Below are 20182 nucleotides of genomic sequence, written 5' to 3' on the forward strand. Positions count from 1 at the left end.
GGTATACTGAAAACCAATCAGTTTATGTTCACATTATTCTATCGCTAATATGACATAAATAGGAACATGTACAAAATACCATTGGAGTAACTTGATGCACACTAACAAATCGCTGCACAGATGAGTAATCGAGAGAGTTAAGCTGAAAAAAACCTAGTGTACAGTAAAATGACTATGTGTCATAGAAATGCTGCCCACTCTATTTCTTTATTAAATCCACCGGGATATACTGTTCCAAGCTTGTATATCCATTTCTGCTCAGCTCACACCAGGGATTTAGTGATGTCACCTCCTCTGCATGCAGGTGTCAAACACTGGAGAACTGAGAACCTTGATTCTTCAAAAGTATGTAATTTTTGCTCACAATGTTGTACTGGAGAGGCATTTAATTTATGGCACCTCAATGCACTCAGATGTTCAATGTTCAGTTTTTTAAGAGCATCACCTATAAAAAATAAAAAAAAATAAAAGAAAAATCTACTTTTATTTGTCTTGTAAATTATTATCATTGGTGTGTGGTCTTTGAAGCTCATTGCGAGCATGAGAAAATAAGATTAAAAATGCACGCAATTCCAATGCTATGATACCAGTCAGATTATAATATTTTAAGTGAATTCTTTTTATATTTAAGGTTAGGGTTACTACATTTTTGCATAATAATTTGTTTGCACCCTAATTTTTGATCAGATTCGTATAGCATGGTTGCTCTGCTTTTTTATTAGGTTAGTGGTTTACTTCTTCCCCAGGTGACAGAAATGCAAAATAGAAAGCTAGTGGCTCCTAACCTCCTATTACACTGGAAGAGATACAGATGGTTGAAAAGCTGTTAACCAGCGGCAAATTTGCAGGCCCAGCTGTCTATCATCTAGATTTCTACAAAATCTTCTTGCTCCAGATAGGCTCCCTTCTTTGTGAGGCCTTCCAGTATTTAAAGGAAAACCCTACTTACCCACATAGAATGTCGGACACTGCTATTGTGGTGCTCCCCAAAAAAGGTTGATATGTATGGGACTCTGGATCCTCCTGTCCATTATTGCTGCTCAGTGCAGATATTAAGATATTATGATAGGGGGCTATTGCAGTGGAAAAGGGCTTTTATCGCCTACGGTGGCCTTGTCTTTTTGCTATTCTATGGTGGTTTGGATTTCATCCTTTATTTATAGAGTGGATAAGAGCACTATACACACACCCAGAAGCCAGGGTTATGACCAACAGCAACTTGTCAGAATGCGACTTGTCTGAATCATTTCCAATAGCGAGAGGCATGTGGCAGAGGTGTCCACTCTCACCTTTATTATTTGACCTAGCCTTTGGCAATTTTTATAAGATAAGATACTTCATTAGTGGGCCTAAAATTCTTAGGCAGAACACACAAGATATCACTTTATACAGATGATGTTCTATTATTCTTGACTGACCTTAAGTCTACTGTCCCTAGATTATTTGAGATATTGGCTAAGTATGGTAGAGCATTCGGGTAGAAGGCAAACTGCCAAAAGTTGGAAGCTTTTCTGCTAAATCCCAGAGTGATTGGGGCAGGGGTGGTATAGATGATACCCTTTAAACAAGCCATAGATGGGTTTTGCTGTTTGGGAAAAGACCTAGAATGGAAAGATCTATTGCTTTCCTGGGCAGGCAGGATAGGTGTGCTCAAAATGAATATCTTGTCATGATTAATATATGTATTCCAACATGCACCATATTCACTTCCTAAAAGCTTCTTAGCTCTCTTGGATGGCTGTATTTCCAAGTTTATCTGGAAGAGTAAACCCTAAGGATCAAATTGGCTATGTTGCAGCATCCGAAGGCAGTGATGGGATGGTACTTCCCAATCTTCGGGGGTATTACTGGGTAGCTAGGCTGAGTTGGGTCAAAGGATAGTTGAACCGAGATTCAGTGGCAGCATGGTTTTCATTTGAAAGTGGGACAGCTGAGGGAATGAAAATGGCCACATTACTTTTCCTTCTCAAACTTCTACTGGGGTACAGAAGGTAGCCAGGTCCAATCCGGTCATAGCACACACATTTAGGGTTTGGAGGGAGATGTACAGACACAGTTATCAGAGGGAGTGAAAATGCCAGCTTCTTTGCTCTGCGGTAACCCGTCTTTCTCCATTCACATCTTTAACAATGATATGCAGGAATGGTGGGGCTTCACCATGTAGGGCAATTGTGGAATGAAGAAGGATGGATTTAATTTGCTCAACTTCAAGAGGATTATGAACTGAGTCCTGCCTTCAATGCATTATATGCAAATATGAAAGAGGCCATTCAAAACAAAAGCGGACAGGGTGGGTTCAGAGACAACTAATTGCTTTCAAACGTGTATTAATGGATATAGGCCTATCTAAAAATTTAGTTACCACATTCTACAGAGCTATACAATATCAGGGGGTAATTCCACTTGCTCTAATAGACAAATAGAATGCTGACTTGGGTTTAGATCTCGAGGAGACAGATTGGAAAACTATGTAGATAAGAGCCACCAAGATATCAATATGCCAAGCTAATGTACAAATTCATTCATAAGACATACAGGTACTTGGTGTTTTTTACCGTCTTCTCCACAGGTGCACCGTGGGTATGCTGGCAGGGCTGTAGACAAGTGAGTACTTATATGCACATGTGGTGATCTTCTCTATACATACAGGTATTCTGGAAGAATGTGCAGGCAGAAATTTCTAAGGTCCAGCTTACGGGAGCTGTTTGTCTGCTGGGAGGACTGGACGACCAACCTCTTAAAAAGGAACAGCAAAAGCTGAGTGTGCACATGATACATGCAGCCCTCTTTACTATTGCTACGAAGTGGAAATCAATTCCTTTGCTAGTGCACTGGCACAAACAGCTTAAAGAAACTGTGCCGATTGAACATCTCACCTATGCCCTGCAGCACAAAACTTCACTATACAATAGAAAATGGAGCCTGTATTGGGCCGCTAATTTACATATGAGGGTTTTCCTTGGTAAAGGGTCCTTTGCTGCTCTTACATTTTGCTAGCCATGTATGATTTTTGTATCTAGGGGTACTGTGCAATGATCATTGTTTATCTTAATCTGCAAAGTATATTCATTTTCAAAACTTGTTACTGTGTTTGCTCTTGGAAAAAAATAAAAAGTTGAAAAAAAAAATCTAAAACAGACTAAAACAAGGTAAAACCATAATCAGTGCATCACAACCACTCTGCATTATAAACTGGGACTGCTCTTTAAAATAAACATCACCCATGGATCATTTACAACCACTGCCCAAGCACAGCTAAAGATGGCGCCCATTATGCCTCAATAAATACAATAAACAAACTAGTTATGCCATTCCTCTCTAAAACTACACTAAAAAGATTCAAAGGATAGACTAATCACTAAAAGCAACAGCAAACAGATGTGCTTTTAGCCATTACTTAAAAGTCATCAAATAGTTTCAAATACTCTAGTAAAGCATTCCAAAGTATAGGGCCAGTAACACTGAATGTTCATTCAGGGGAATCGATGATTCTCACATGCTTTATGGATGGGACATCTCATATATAGCGTGAAAAATGCAAAGTACGCAATAGATAATATATTTAACACTGAGTTAAATCAACAAGGTGCAAGAGCATCAACTGCCTTGAAAATTAGAATCAAAATTTTAAATTGAACTCTCCCTACTATTGGAAGCCAGTGCAGTTTCCTCAAAACTGGTGAAATATATTCACATAATGAAAAATCCGACACAAGGTGAGCAGCTGCATTTTATATGATCTGCAATGGTCTAATTGTATTTTGCTGTAATCCCAGATAAAGCATGTTACAATAATCTAAAGGAGAAATGACAAGAGCCTGGATAACAGTTCAAAAATCATTAGAGCTAAGAAATGGCTTCAAATTGAGTAATAGATGTAGCTTGAAGAATGTGCTTCTAACGACTGATTTAACATGTGGGTGTATTGATAGAGATGAATCCATTTATATCCCTAGGTTATGTACTTGCCCATTGATGGGCATTTGTAATCCATCAAAAGATAAAGTTAGAGGCATCCCTCAAACAGGTCCTCTATAACATTTGATATTCTAGCTGAACACTTCAACACACCAAAGAACCCGGAATACACTAGATCAACTAAAGACATCTAGCAAAAAACTCTTTCAACTAGTAAAGAAACTCTCCAAGCCCGATTCACAGACACCAGATACCACTATGGAAGACCCTAGAGTGGAAGACTGCTGAATTCGGCATGGAAAAAATTAATACTAAATGTTCTTCCTTCAATGCTATCCCTTTCCTCCCACATTCCCACAAGTTGAAACCACCTCTGATACCCCTCCCACAATCAGAACCAGATCACCAACTTTCCAGACAGAATTTCAGGGGTAAATAATCAAAGACTAACCGGCTAAATAACTTAGCTGGTTAACTTATCTGGCTAAGTCTCAATATCGCTACTTAGGATAAGTTATCTGGCTAAGTAGTGCTGCCCTGATCTGCTCACTGCCCACCCTCAAGTTAGCCCGCTAGTGACTTATCCAGCTATTTAGTGGTCACTGAACAAAACCGGATATTCAGCAGTTGCTATAGCCAAATAAGTCCTACCTATCCGGCTATCTGCTGGCTGAATATCAGGTCCTCATTGTCTAATTTCAGAAAAGTCTCCCTCACTGAGATAGAAAAAATACTCCAGAGTATCAGTCAATCCACGTGCCCTTTAAACCTAATAATTCCCAAATTCATTTAGTAACAGTAATATAGTAAATGTTGGCAGAAAAAGACCCAAGTGGTCCATTCAGTCTGCCCAGCAAGGTTTTTATTTTAGGGTAGTAACTGCTGCTCCATACTGGTTACCCCAATGCCTTCTGTTATGGGTAGTAATTACTACTACTTCATGCAGATTACCCCTTTATAAGACAAGACTTAATCCCTTGGATAACCACTATCATAAATGTCATACTAACCAAGGCTTCCTGCCTCTCTCATTTATAAACACCATAGTCAAGCCTATCCTAAATAAACCAGGCTCAGACCCTAAAACTGACTTCTCTCCAGCTGTCCATTTTTATCCAACATAGTAGGAAAAAGTAGTTTACTTTCGGCTAGATTTCCTAGAAGACAGCAACATCCTTCACACATATCAATCTGACTTCAGGAAAGGCTATGGAACAGAAACTGTTTTTCTAACCATATCAAACAGCATTCACATGAATAAGAGCAAGAGAGCAACACCCTTCTAGTTTTATCAGATCTCTCTGACACCTTCAATACTGTTGACTACCAGTTCCTGATTCAGTGCTTAGCCAACATTGGCAGTGAAGGTGCAGTCCTCAAATTATAGGAACATAAGAAATTGCCATGCTGGGTCAGACCAAGGATCCTCAAGCCCAGCATCCTGTTTCCAACAGAGGCCAAACCAGGCCATAAGAACCTGGCAAGTACCCAAAAACTAAGTCTATTTCATGTTACCATTGCTAGTAATAGCAGTGGCTATTTTCTAAGTCAACTTAATTAAAAGCAGGTAATGGATTTTTCTTCCAAGAACTTATCCAAACATTTTTTGACCCCAGCTACACTAACTGCACTAACCACATCCTCTGGCAACAAATTCCAGAGCTTAATTGTGCATTGAGTGAAAAAGACTTTTCTCAGATTAGTCTTAAATGTGCTACTTGCTAACTTCATGGAATGCCCCCTAGTCCTCCTATTATCCGAAAGTGTAAATATCCAATTCACATCTACTCGTTCAAGACCTTTCATGATCTTAAAGACCTCTATCATATCCCCCCTCAGCCATCTCTTCTCCAAGCTGAACAGTCCTAACCTCTTCAACCTTTCCTCATAGGGGAGCTGTTCCATCCCCTTTATCATGTTGATTGCCCTTCTCGGTACCTTCTCCATTGCAACTATATCTTTATTGAGATGCAGCGACCAGAATTGTACACAGTATTCAAGGTGCGGTCTCACCATGGTGCGATATAGAGGCAGTAAGACATTTTCTGTTTTATTAAACATTCCCTTCCTAATAATTTCTAACATTCTGTTTGCTTTTTTGACTGCTGTAGCACACTGAGCTGATGATTTTAAAGTATTATGCACTATGATGCCTAGATCTCTTTCCTGGGCGGTAGCTCCTAATGTGGAACCTAACATTGTGTAACTACAGCAAGGGTTATTTTTCCCTATTTGCAACACCTTGCACTTGTCCATATTAAATTTCATCTGCCATTTGAATTCCCAATTTCCAAATCATTGGAATCCTTCCTCCACATCCTTACAGTGGGAAAACTGCATCTCAAAAGTGGTATGGACCTCCTTCATGTACCTATTCCAGATTCAGCAACGGCACAAATACTTCAGTTCACACAAACTTGCTACCATTACCCATGCTTTAATCTCCAGCCACATTGACTACTGCAACCTTCCATTTACTAGCATCTCATGATATAATCTCAAACACCTCTAACTCTTACAGAATACGCATGCCAGAATTTTGGTTGGGGCCAAAGCAGAACACATTAAGCCAATCCTAAAACAGCTAAACTGATGCCCCACCAAATAAAGAATACAGTTCAAAACTATCTGCCTAGTCTTCAAGTGTGTGAAGAAACTGTCTCCCACTCTCCTACACTCCCTCAAGAGAACTTCAATCCTACCAAATGGACCTCCTATCCTTTCCCCCTTTGACATCTGTCAGATTAATTTGTTCAACAATTCAGCTCTTTTGCCCCTAAAGTATGGAAAAAGTTACCACATCCTCTTTGCCTTGAAGCAAGCTACTTTACTTATAGGAAAGAAGCCAAGGCTTGACTATTCAGCCAGGCCTTTTCATAGATTTCATGGTAGAGACTTCCCTTCTTATGGCTACTATTGCCCTAGACCATCAAACACAAAGACTTTTGTATTTAATGACTCTCCTCCACCTGCACGTGGTTCCTGCTTTCTGCTTATACATTTGCACCCATACCTAGCTTTACCCTTCTCTCTAGTTTATCAAGCAGAACAGTGATTTAGTGCAGGATCCATTACATCCTAGACAAATCTTGTTAATCTGCCTGATATCTCTACTCATATCTGGCCATGCCCCTTCCGGGTAGTCAATACTTCTGTGCTTATGGTTTATTGTGACTCAGCTGTAATTTATGGTAAATTAGATTGCAATCCACCTTGAAACTCTCCTGGTAAAAAGCAGCATATCAAATGTTTATAAATAAAAAAACATTAGTGGTTGTGCTGAATAGGTGGTAGGAAGAGGAGGCTGTAGTACTGAAAGGACAGGGGCGCAGCCTGGAAGAGGGGGGGAGGAGGGACTGCGGTACTGAAGGGGCAGGGGCACAGCCTGGGGAAGGGAGGAAGGAGGCTGAAGAATTGGAAGGGCACAGCCTAGGAGGGCTGGAGGCTGTAGTGGTGGAGAGCAGCCTGGAAAGAGGCTTTAGTGTTGGAGGGGCAGGGATCAGCCTGGGAGAAGACAGAGGAGTAATACTGGAGGGGTGGGTCGCAGCCTGGGGGAAAGAGGCTGTTAAAAACAAAATTACTGGTCATTTAGACAGCCATTTTAATGGGGGAGGATTCAACATGGTTTTAGCAAAAGAAAAAGTCTAGCCTTACAGATTTATTACATTTTTTGATGATGTAAATAAACATGTAGCTAAAGATGAACCAGTTGGTGTAGTGTATTTGGATTTTCGGAAGGCATTTCAAAAAGGTCCCCAGTGAGAGATTCCACAGGAAATTAAAAAGTAATGGGATGAAGGCAGTGTCCTATTATGACATGGTAAATGGATAAAAGACAGGAAATAGAGAGTAGGATTAAATGGTCAGTTTTCAAAATGGAGAAAGGTCATTAAGAACATAAGAAGCTTCCTAAACTGGTTCAAATTGAGGGTTCATCAAGCCCGGTATCCTGTCACAGTGGCCAATCTAAGTCACAAGTACCTGGCAAGTACCCAACATTAAATGGATCCCAAGCTACTAGTCCCAGTAATAAGTAGTGGCTACTCCCTAAGTCAACTTGATTAATAGCAGTTTATGGACTTCTCCAGAAACTTATTCAAACCCAGCTACACTAACTGCCCTAACCACATTCTCTGGCAATGAATTCCAGAGCTTAATTGTGCGTTAATTGAAAGAATCTTCCACAATTTGTTTTAAATGTGCAACTTGCTAACTTAATGAAGTGCTCCCTAGTCCTTCTATTATCTGAAAAAGTAAATAACTGTTTCACATTTACTCGTTCTAGTCCTCTCATGATTTTATAGCCTTCTATCATATCCCCCCCTCAACCGTCTCTTCTCCAAACTGAACAGCCCTAACCTCTTTAGCCTTTCCTCATAGGGGAGCCATTTCATACTCTTTATCATTTTGGTCACCCCCTCTCTGTACCTTCTCCAGTGTAAATATATCTTTTTTGAGATGCAGAGCCCAGAAATGCACATAGTACTCTAGTGCAATATCACCATGGAGCAATATAGAGGCATTATAACATTCTCCATTTTCTAATAATTCTTAACATTCTGTTTACTTTTTTGACCACTGCAGCACACTGAGCCGATGATTTCAATGTATTATCCACTATGACGCCTAGATCTTTTTCCTGGGCGGTAACTGCTAATGTAGAATCTAACATCATGCAACAACAGCATGGGTTATTTTTCCCTATATGCATGACCTTGCCCTTGTCCGCATTAAATTTCATCTGTCATTTGGACACCCAATCTTCCAGTCTCCCAAGGTCCTCCTGTAATTTATCACAATCTGCATGTGATTTAACTACTCTGAATAATTTTGTATCATCTGCAAATTTGATCACCTCACTCATCATATCCCTTTCCAGATCATTTATAAAAATATTGAAAAGCACCACTCCAAGTACAGATCCCTGAGGCACTCCACTTTTACCTTTTTCCACTTAGAAAACTGACCATTTAATCCTACTCTGGTCCTGTCTTTTAACCAGTTTGTAATCCACAAAAGGACATTGCCTCCTATTCTAGGACTTTTTAGTTTTCTTAGAAGTCTCTCATGAGGGACTTAGATTTATTATATTCCATTTTTCTTCAGTGCTTCAAAGTGGATTACATTCAGGTACTGTAGGTATTTCCCTATCCCCAGAGGGTTTACAATCTAAGTTTGTATCTGAAGCAATGGAGGGTAACGTGACTTGCCCAAGATCACAAGGAGTGACAGTGTGACTCGATCACTGGCCTCCTGGTTTATAGCCCACTGCTCGAACCACTAGGCTACTCCTCCATTCCACTTTGTGAAACACCTTCTGAAAATCTACATATATTACATCTACTGGTTCTCATTTATCCACATATATTAACCTCCTTCATAAAACTGTAGATTGTGAGGCAAGACTTCCCTTGGGTAAATCCATGCTGGCTATGTTCTATTAAACCATGTCTATCTATATGTTCTGTGATTTTGTTCTTTAGAATAGTTTCCACTATTTATTTTGGCACTGAAGTCAGGCTCACAGTGGAGTGCCACAGAGATTGGTATTGGGACCTGTGCTGTTTAACATATTCATAAATGATTTTGAAAATGGAACAATGTATTAAGTAGCACAAAATTATTTAAAGTTGTTAAACAGCAGCAGATTTTGAGGAACTACAGAAAGACCTTGCAAGACTAGGAGACTGGGCATCTGAATGGCAGATGCAATTTAATGTGGACAAGTGCAATAGGGCAAAATAATCCCAATTACAGCTACATAATGCCGAGTACTGTATTGGGACTCATCACTCAGGAAAAGGACCTCGGAGTTCTTTAGGACAATACTTTGAAATTTTCAGCAAACAGAATGTTAGGAATTATTCAGAAAGGAATGGAGAATAAAACAGACAATCATAATGATTTTGTATAGATTTAGGGTTTGACAGCACCTTGAGTATTGTGTGCAGTTCTTGTCAACCCATTTCAAAAAAGTCACCAGAATTAGAAAAGGTGCAGAGAAGGGCAGCAAACATGATAAAGGGGATGGAATGGCTCATCAGCTCAGGGCTCTTCTTTTTAAGGAGAGATAAAAGAGTGGGAATAAGATAGAAATTTCCAAAATCATGAGTGGGGTGCAATAATGATGAGTGCCTGAACAGAAAACCAACATGGAGAAAAGCAACTGGCCCAGAATCCTCTGCCTGTCCTGTCTATATGAACTCTAAGTGACTTATTGAGCCTGACTTGCAGAAATTCTAGGGACATATGGACAACATTTGAAGCTGACGCCAAGTTATGATGCCTAATTATAGGGTCATAAAAGGAGAAGGCAACAGAAGGAACTTCAGGCTATACTGTCACAATAGAGGCACTCTTTCTCAGGGGTTTCTATAAACATAGCCTCAGATGTGTTAATTGCCCTGACCAGCAAGATTCTAACAGAACAAAGGGCTATCTAAAGAGTGATGGTAAATGGGCCCCACCTGGGAGAAGTAATCAGGGCAGTTTAGGGATGACCTTATCATGCTGTTGACATGACAACCAATGTGAATTATTCTTTAGGCAGTCACGCAACTCTAGAATCTTCTAGCCCAGTACAATATTGTATGTTATCTATAAAAGAAGGATCACTTCCTGTATAAGAGGAGATGCTGGTAATCAGTTTGTCAGAGACATGGCATCAGCATCTCCCAAGAATACTTATATTGATCAATAAAAAATTATACAAAAATCTAAGTGTTCTTGTATCCCTGGATATACAAGCGTTATGAAAAATGGCATGGCACTTAAACAATGGGTAAATAGGGAACATGTGTTTACCATTTCAAATTGTACTAAGACTAGGTAGCAGATTTAAAACAAATCGTAGAAGGTCCTTTTTCACTCAATGTATAATCAAGTTATGGAATGTTTTGCAGAGGATGTGGTCAAGGCGACCAGCACAGTGGGGTATAAAAAGTGTTTGGACAAATTCCTGGAGGAAAGTCCATAAAACATTAGCCATTGCTTATTCCTGACAGTGAGCATCAAGAAATAAAACTAATTTTTGGGATTTACTGGGTATTAGTGACCCAAACTGACCATTGTCATTGGGCTCGATGGGCCTTTGTTTGACCCAGCATGGCACTTCTTATGTTCCTCTGGGACACCTCCTCCTTCTCATTTCCTTGTTGGACCCAGATTTCTCTCTGCTCCCCTAAGGGACATGACTCCACTCAACATTGCCCTATAAGAAGCTATGTGTTGCAGTCATACATTTCATATGTTTCTCACATGTGACTGTAAAGCAGTTTGGGACCCTTGGTCATTGCATTTCACTGTGTTGCTTTCTAAAATATTCAGAAATGTCGTGAAGACAAATCTCCCTCTCTCCCACAGATTCCTCCTGCCATTCTCATTTCTCTGTGCAGCAGTTAGGACCCTGCACATTTTTTCCAGCATGATTACTACCACAAAATTCTTTCTGTGGAAAGGATCTGGAGATGACTATATACCATGTGCAGCTCTGAAACAATTACAGAATTTAAAACATTTTTCAACAGTAGGAGTAGGAATGAGGTTAAGTTCTGAAGGTCAGACTCACAGCTCCAGGCATGCTCAGCTGCACTGTCACTGTTCTGCTGCTGCTGTTCTCGGCGGCACTTCAGCATTCATTCCGGCTCTGCCGCTCGTTTTCTGTAAGGCCATGCTTGAGTCACTTTATCTCCCGGCGCCTCAGTTCTAATCCCAGACAACAGAAAAGTCGTTTTATCTCCCTGTGTCTCAGTCTGCTCACTTGTAATTGGGGAAATATAATAACTTCACCTGCAAACTCTCGAGCGAAAGGACTGAATGGCCATGCTGAAACAGCTGGGACGTGTTCCCATGAATGCTGGAGATTAGGAATGCATGTATGGGATGGGACTTGGTTCTCTTTATTAGATTTTTTCCTTGACCTCTCTGAGTCTTTGTAATTGAGTTTAAATCTTCATGCAGGGAGCTGAGCTTTGCTGGATTCACTAGGTGGGGAGTAGGCAGCTGACTTGAAGCCTGTAGCAAGGAGCTCGCATCAAGAAGCAAAGTCGGTGCTGGCTGCGAGTCTGTAAAGTGAAGCTGACATGGATTCAGACAGAACAGCAGTTCCTAAAATGTTGTCCCCTCTCTGAGCAGAGATATGATAGAGGGCTATAAAATAATGAGTGGCTTGAAATGGGTAAATGCAAATCAGTTCTTTACTCTTTCAAAAAGTACAAAGACTAGGGGGACATACAATGAAGTTACTAACAGGCCAATACAGTATGGTGTGCCGGCCGAGCGCACTGTTAGCCCCCGTTTGGCCGCGCGTTTTCGATGCGCTATTTTTACTCCTTATACAGTAAGGGGTAATAGCACATGGAAAACGCGCGGCCACCCCCCCCCCCTCCGAAACTAATAGCGCCCGCAACATGCAAATGCATGTTGATGAGCCTGTTAGTCCCGCGCGATACAGAAAGTAAAATGTGCAGCCAAGCCGCACGTTTTACTCTCTGAAATTACTGCCTACCCCAAAGGCAGGAGTTAATTTCGGCCGGCACCAAGAAAGTGTACAGAAAAGCAGAAAAAACTGCTTTTCTTTACACCCTCCGACTTAATATCATAGCATTAAGTTGGAGGCTCCAAAAATAAACAAAAAAAAAAAATCTGCCTGCGGCCCATGAGTTGGAAGACAGACTCTCAATTTTGCCGGCGTCTGTTTTCCGAATCCGTGGCTGTCAGCGGGTTCGACAATCGATGCCGGTTAAATTAAGCGTCGGCTGTCAAACCCGCTGACAGCCAACCAGGGCCAGTGCAAGGGTATTAGGCACCCTAGGCAAACCTTACAGTCTGGCGTCCCCTCCCCATACACAATTTTAAATTATGCATTTATAACATATTTTACATGAAAAATGACATTCTGAGGTAAAATTAATATACAAGTTGTTGTGATAATTTCATGCACTGTTGTGATGCCAACAAGAAAACTTCGCATCTTAGAATTCATATGGCATCATACCTATTATGATATATTTCGGCATGGTCCTCCCGTATCAACACAATACTATCTGCCAACACTCAAAGAATAACAACCCTACCTATGAAAAAGAATACCAAAAATATTACACCAGAATCTAAAATATCAATACACCTCCTATCAGGAGAACAGAACAGGCTAAGCTACTACAGATCCCTACAGAGAAACCACATGCTAAAAGAATGCTTCATCTCAGTCTTTGCATGCAGAACACCAAATACAGAATAAAGCCACATAAAGTATAAATAGAAATGTGCAGACAAACTGAACTGTAAAACACATCACAACAGACTCTATACAGTGTAACAATGGAAAAACAAAAATTTCACCATTCCTTGTGAAACAAATCAATAAAATAAAGATATATAAATCATTAATCATAATTATAAAATCATACAAATAAAATAATTTCAAAACAGCTGATGAATAGAATATCCAATAATTAAAGACATGCAAATTTTGAAAGCTTTACCAAACACCAATAAAATATTTCAAACAGCAGACACATCACGTACTACCCAATAATTAAAATGATAGTCAATCAAGAAAAATGAACTTAAAAAGCCACCTTTACTTACCCTCTCCAGCAGTTCTCCTACTCCTTTCCCTTGCAGGCCATACCAGAAGCAGCAGTAGCTGCTGAAGCTGTCCTCACAGACCTCTTCCTTAGGGACCACAACCAGTCTCTTCTCTCTCTCACACACCAGTCATCTCCCTGATCAGCCTTTCTCACACATACACACGTCACCTCTCTGGCCAGTCTCTCTCAATCACACATGCTCTCGCTCTCTCTTACTTACACACAGGCTTTCAATCACACACGTGTTCTATCTCACTTACAAACAGGCTCAATCACACACATGCCCTCTCTCACAGCCATAAGCCAGCCAAAAACATGCTCCATCTCTCTCGCGCACACACATTGACCCACAGAAGCACCCTCTCTGACTCACATATACACCACACACATACAGAAGCACCCTCCCTGTCTCACATACATATTACACTCTCACAGAAGCACCTTGCTTTCAGACTTGCAGCATTTTTCACTTTTACTTAAAGTGAAAGTGATGCTCCCAACTGTTAAATAAGAAAACCACATTTCTATCAAAAGGCGAAATGACACCCTTCCTTCAGGTTCTGTCCTCCCAAGGGACAGCCACCCACACAGTACAGCTTCTCTTGTTTTACGCTTCCAGGCAATAAAGCAAGTGTCTTTCTTCAAACTATCAGTCGTATGATTATTCATGTGGGAGATATGGAACAGAAAGACATCCTTGGTCGGCTTCCCTTTTAAATGGGAAGATTCCAGTCTTAAGTCATTTAAAAATATACATTTTTTAAAGGCTTAAAAAAAAACACAAATCAAAACCATTTCAGATTCTATTCTAGTCTTCATGCTTAAATTATGCTTAAAAAAAAAAAAACCCCACCTGGCATCAGTATCTTAAATTTGTGATTTTGCTGAGATGAACATTTTAAATACTTTAATTTTTTTTTGCTTTAGTATTTGTCTCTACCCACTTTAAGTTAAATTTTATTTTCCAGAAGAGAGATGCTTAAAATTTAGTAATTTTATCTTTCATCCAACTTTTCAAAAGTTCAGCTATATGCATTATCATATTTCATTTTTTTTAAATGGCAGATTCCTTTCTCACATACACACACACTCACAGAAAGAAGATCGGCGCCGAGACTTAGGGGGCGCCGCGGCAGGCAGGCAGCTCCCGACTCGCCCTGCCTCCTCGCCAGTGCCACCCTCCTGACACCCCCCTAGTGGTCCAGCGGAGATCCCGGGAGCGATCTGCCGCTCCCGGGGCCTCGGCTGCCACTAAGCACAATGGCGCCGGTGGCCTTCAGCCCCTACCATGACACAGGGGCTACCGGTGCCATTGGTTGACCCCTGTCACATGATAGGGGCTGAAGGTAACCGGCGCCATTTTGCTTAGTGGCAGCCGAGGCCCCGGGAGTGGCAGATCGCTCCCGGGACCTCTGCTGGACCACTAGAGGGGGTCGGGAGGGTAACACTGGCGGGGCGGCAGGGCGAGTCGGGAGCTGGCTGCCTGCCGCGGTGCCCCCTAAATCTCAACGCTTGGTCTCCATCTAGGCGAGTCGAAGGCTGGCAGAATTTTGAAAGGGCACTTTTTGCCCTTTCAAAATTCTGCTGCCTGCCGCGGCGCCCCCTAAGTCTTGGCGCCCTAGGCACAGGCCTAGCTCGCCTAGTGGTTCCGCCGGCCCTGCAGCCACCGCTTCTGCCAATAAGGAGGTGCTACGGACGTGCTAATGTCCCTAGCGCCTCCTTATTAGCGCGGGCCCTCATTTGCATAGTGAATCACGCGCCTAGGAGAGTGGCCTGGGCATGAGTCGGGAGAGCGGGTGCTCACCTCGGAGTGCCAGCTCTCCTGCGCATTTTACTGCATCGGCCCGTAAATGATATATTTTAAGACAAATAGGAGAAAATACTTTTTGACTCAACACATAATTAAACTCTGGAATTCGTTATGGGAGAATGTGGTAAAAGCTGTTAGTGTAGCTAGGTTTAAAATATAAGTTCTGGCAAGAAAAGTCCATAAACCATTATTAAAGTGGACTTGGGGAAATCCATTTCTTCTCCCTGGGATAAGCAGCTTGGAATTTATTGAACTTAGGAATCCTGCCAGGTACTTTTGACCTGGATTTGCCACTGCTGGAAACTGGATGCTGGGCTTCATGAATCCTTGGTCTGACCCAGCATGGCAAAACTTAGGCACTCTCCTGTCTTCTTCCCTACTTCAGAGGTGGGGGGCATCACTGGAGTTTAATCCTAGCTACCCCATCCCAGAAAACTGCTATGACCAGTCCCAGTTAGCCAGAATAAAATGGCACTAAGCAGTAAACATGGATCAGACCCAGTTATTTGCAATAATGTGGCACTAAATAATAACCCTGCATCTTACACAGTTAACCACAATAATGTGGCATTAAGCAGTATCCCTGCTTAAGACATAGTTAACTGTAATAATGTGGCACTAAGCAGTAACCCTGCATCAGATACAGTTAATCGCAATAATGTGGTAATAATCAGCATCAGATACAGTTAACCGCAATAATGTGGTAATAAGCAGTAACCCTGCATCAGACACAATGAGCCGCAATAATGTGGCAGTAAGCAGTAGCCCTGGATGCTCTCACCAAAGGGCAATGCAGGATAATGTATTTAATCATTGTATACAGAGGGTGCAGTTCAAGCTTCTCAAATGTTGCCTCCCATGAAATCAGCAAGAAAAATCAGCTGTTACGAAAATGGATAACATTAATTTACACTCTTCCCTGAAAGTGAAAAACAGATTTAAAAACTAGCAAAAATAAACTTATTGCACCAATATTAACTTAGTGCCTCATAATCACTTGTCTCCAGCAAGAGTGGGTATGATAGAGGGTTTATAAAATCCTGAGTGGATGGAACTGGTACATGAGGACAGCTATTTACCCTTTTCAATAGTACAAGAACTAGGGGACACTCCATGAAAAAGAAATCAGAAAAAGTAGTTTTTTATTCCGTGCACAATCAAGCTATGGAATTTGTTGCTGGAAAATGTGATGAAGGTAGTTAGCTGTGTTTAAAAGGAGTTTGCACAACTTCCTGGAGAAATAGTCCAAAAACAATTATTAGCCAGGTGGACTCGGGGAAACCCATCACTTATTCCTGGAAGTGAGCAAAAAGGAATTTAATCTGCTCTTTGGGATCTGCTGGGTATTTCCTAATGACCCAGACTGGCCACTACTGGAGAGAAGATGTTAGGCTCAATGGACCTTTGGCATGATCCAGCATGGCACTTATGTTCTTAAATACTGTAGTGAAACAAGAGGTGCAGTTGGTATAACGAGAAACCCTTTACACATTGGCAGCTAGATGAGTGTAAAAAACCCCTCTAAATCCAGCAACATGGAGTGGAAGGTAAACTGCCGATCCTAGGAGTGCTTGAGACGGCATCACACCTTCTGAGAATCTGCGACTATTTAATTTATAAAGGGATCACACATCTCAGATGCTGCATCTGCTTTGCACCATTATAAAAACACTGACAATTCCACCAGGGAAACACATTATCTCAGTACTCCCAGTGCTTTAATATGGCTGTCTCTTAGTACAGAGATTATCACACATAGGCAGAAGGTTTCAAAACTGCCATGGCTCCTTCCAAAACTCTTCAGGTTATGAGTTCACGGCCACACTTCACACACTGAAAGTATTACAGGATGAATCAGGACCAAATTCTGCAGCCATAATCTTTTCCAGCCCCTGCTAAAAGACAAAGGCCTATCTAGTTGATCCCTCGTGCAGCACTACCGGGATCGATCAGAATTCAAACACAAGGTCAAGTCATAGGTAAAAGTCAACAATATTTATTGGCTGAGGTCCTAGCAGAAAAACAACAGCAAATGTGATATTGAACTTCATACAGGAAAATTCAGCAGTGGATAGATTTCTTCCTTTCTTTTAACATATAAATCTCAAATCATGAAAGAGGAGGAAATTCTGGCTCAAAAAAAAAACAAAAAAACTGCAAACAAGGCTGGAAAATCCTAGATGCCAGATTGCCCGGGCACCTAGAATTTGAGGTACTTCATGTCATCCCAACCTGACAGTAGCTGCTGCTACCAGGCTGAGCCAGGGAACAAGGCTGCTGTAGGCCATGTCCATGCCCTCTCTCCCAGCTTGTATCCTCTTCTCCCTACTGTCAGCCATAGTGTGATATCAAAATGGTGCTTCTCAGGGCTGGCTAGTGCTATTTTCTTGGAAGGCCATATACTGTATTTTAACATCATACTATGGTGCCAGTCTTAAGGCTGACAGGCACCATTGCTGCCATGCGGATGACAACGGAGCAAGAGGCGAGTGGGCATCCCTCCTGCTCACTTGGAGCCCCAAGGACAGAGCAAGTGGGGGCCGGGGTGTTTCCTGGCCCCAAGACTTTTTTTGGGGGAGAGTGAGGGGGTATGGCGAGGAGGGGGGGGGGGTCTGGGGAGGTCCCATTTCGGGAGTATTTTTATGTTTATTTCATTTTTGCAAAGAAACAGAAACAAAATAAACATTCAATGAAATGAAACCTGGGGAAAGGAACCCAAAACAAACAAACAAAGTGAGATTTTTGAGGCTGCACACCCCTCAAGCACCCACAGGCCTGGCACCTATGGCCATGGGTCCTCTCCTGCTCTCAAATTTGGCTACCTCCAATGCAGCCATCTCCCTCCTTCACCTGGCTCCCTTCCCACAACCAGGGGGCCCTCTCTCCTCCCTGGCTCCCTCCCCACAGTTGGGGGTCTCCTTCCAGCCTCCTCACCCCTCCCCACAATCTGGCTGGCTCTCCCCTCCCCCAAGCCTATCTGAACAGAAAATGCCACGCTGGAATAGTTGCACGAGTGCTGAATGCCGGTACTTGTGGTTTAAGGTCATTGAAGACGTGTTCATTTCCAAACTAGAGTTTTTTTTAAATTTACATGAAGCTGGTTTTTATATATTTATGTGCCTGATTTATTCTTATGTTCATGCTTCCATGAAATCACCTTGCTGGTATTGGTGATATAGCTATTTTTAAAATATGGTAATTAAACTGTATTCAGGAAACTTATATTACACAATAGCTGCACCTGTGATTTACAAAATCCACAGGATAAGCATTGATTCAGCAGCACTTGGTGTCATCCACACCTACTGGGCACCGATGCTAAGTTCTGTAGCACTTGTAAGTTGCAGCTTATTGTACACAAACTTCGAATCTTATGTTCTGTTAATCAAAGGCATGAATTCTCTGTCCTGAAACATAATATATGATCTATACAGCATACAGGAACCAGCAGCTGCAGCTTCTCCTTAAGGTTTCTATAACACATGCTATAAAATGGTAAGACTCATTGGAGTTTTGTACAATCGCACTTATCTTACACTTGCCATCAGTCCTGATACAGTGTACCACTACAGCATCTATCAAATCTCTGATGCAACAACAGATACAAAACCCTCAGACCGTATTCTTTCCAAACAGTAGCGATTTCTCGACTCTTTCATCCATGCCCTAGAGCAAGTCACCTGCACGGTACCTGTCTGCATGGATCTCCACACGCAGGTATGGCGCAGGTGCTGGGACGCTGTCTGACAGCTTTTCATGCAAGCGGCAATAACACTTTCACAGCTTCAGGATACTGTTAACTAGCAACTGACCGGGATGCAATTAATCAATTACTGGAGAGCTCAAAATATGCAGGAGAAAAAAAAAACCTACAAGCTTCATCCACTTGTGCAAGCAGATAAAGTACAAGCTGCATAGAAAAAAAATCTCAATGCTTGTAAGTGCACATCTACTAAGAGAGAGGAAAACCTTTACTTACAGGGCTAGAGTCAGATGCTCCTGGTCCTCTCTAACGTGAGCCAGCAAATCCAGGCCAGCTGGTGGGAAAGGCAGCAGGTCCTTCTTACCGTGTCTACAAGAAGGAAAGGGTGGCAGGAGAGTGGGGCTGCGGCAGCTGGCAGTGCACAGGCGTCCTGCCAGTCCCTTAGGAGCAGCACGATTAGCACATGACTCGAGAGAGAGAGAGGGGTGTAGTGAGAGCTGCACAGCTCTGCTCAGATTCATTCTTTTCTGCTGCTAGGAAGCTTTAGTACGGGGGAGATTTCAACAAGCAGGGTTCTCTCAGCACATGGCTGGTGAGAGGGTCACAAGGTGGAGCCTGGGGAGGAAGATTCACAAACTATCACATGTACAGGATGAAGACACTAACACCTTGCATACACTAACATTGAGGCCCACTGTTTTGGTTTTTTTTGTGACCCTGTGGGGGTGGGGTAGCATGGCGTTAACACCTCAGGTTATAAGGGTTCTCAATCAAAGGCCATGACCGCCTTCAGCTCCTGACTTGGACCTTACGTTTGATCTTAGCCAAAAAAGAGGCCGAGAAGTGATGAATATAAACACACTGCCCACACACAGTATTGAGAAGTGATGAAAGTAAACACACACTGCCCACACATACAGTACAGATTGCTAGTTTAACCCATTCATTAGCCTGATAAATGTTTCTTAGTTTTCCTGTGCTCTCTGTAGTTTGTTGTGTGAACAGTATGTCTCAGGCTCACACATCCCTCTGGGTACGGTGATAGTCATACTCCCCCGAGTCCATGCTGCTTTAGTTCATAGCAACCTTCTAGTAGCTCCAGAAATCTCTGAACAAACCATCGCAGAGGGCTCCATCACTACTGCAGCTACCATCAGT

The 20182-nt window shown here is 41.9% G+C and overlaps 1 protein-coding gene across 4 annotated transcripts in view; it reads right to left on the minus strand.

The window, feature by feature from the left end:
- Window positions 1–20182, minus strand: part of CNTN4 (contactin 4) — a 770042-nt gene that overhangs the window by 517647 nt on the left and 232213 nt on the right. For 2 of the 4 annotated variants that reach the window (XM_029601494.1, XM_029601490.1), the window contains exon 1: window positions 19301–19436. The exons of the other annotated variants lie outside the window; for them this stretch is intronic. The gene's annotated coding sequence lies outside the window, so the exon portion shown is untranslated. Of the gene's footprint in view, window positions 1–19300; window positions 19437–20182 lie in introns of those variants that run through there. 4 annotated transcript variants of the gene reach the window in all.

The sequence above is a fragment of the Rhinatrema bivittatum genome, chromosome 4 (genome assembly GCF_901001135.1).
Source record: "Rhinatrema bivittatum chromosome 4, aRhiBiv1.1, whole genome shotgun sequence".
In the NCBI taxonomy this organism is placed as follows: Eukaryota; Metazoa; Chordata; class Amphibia; order Gymnophiona; family Rhinatrematidae; genus Rhinatrema; species Rhinatrema bivittatum.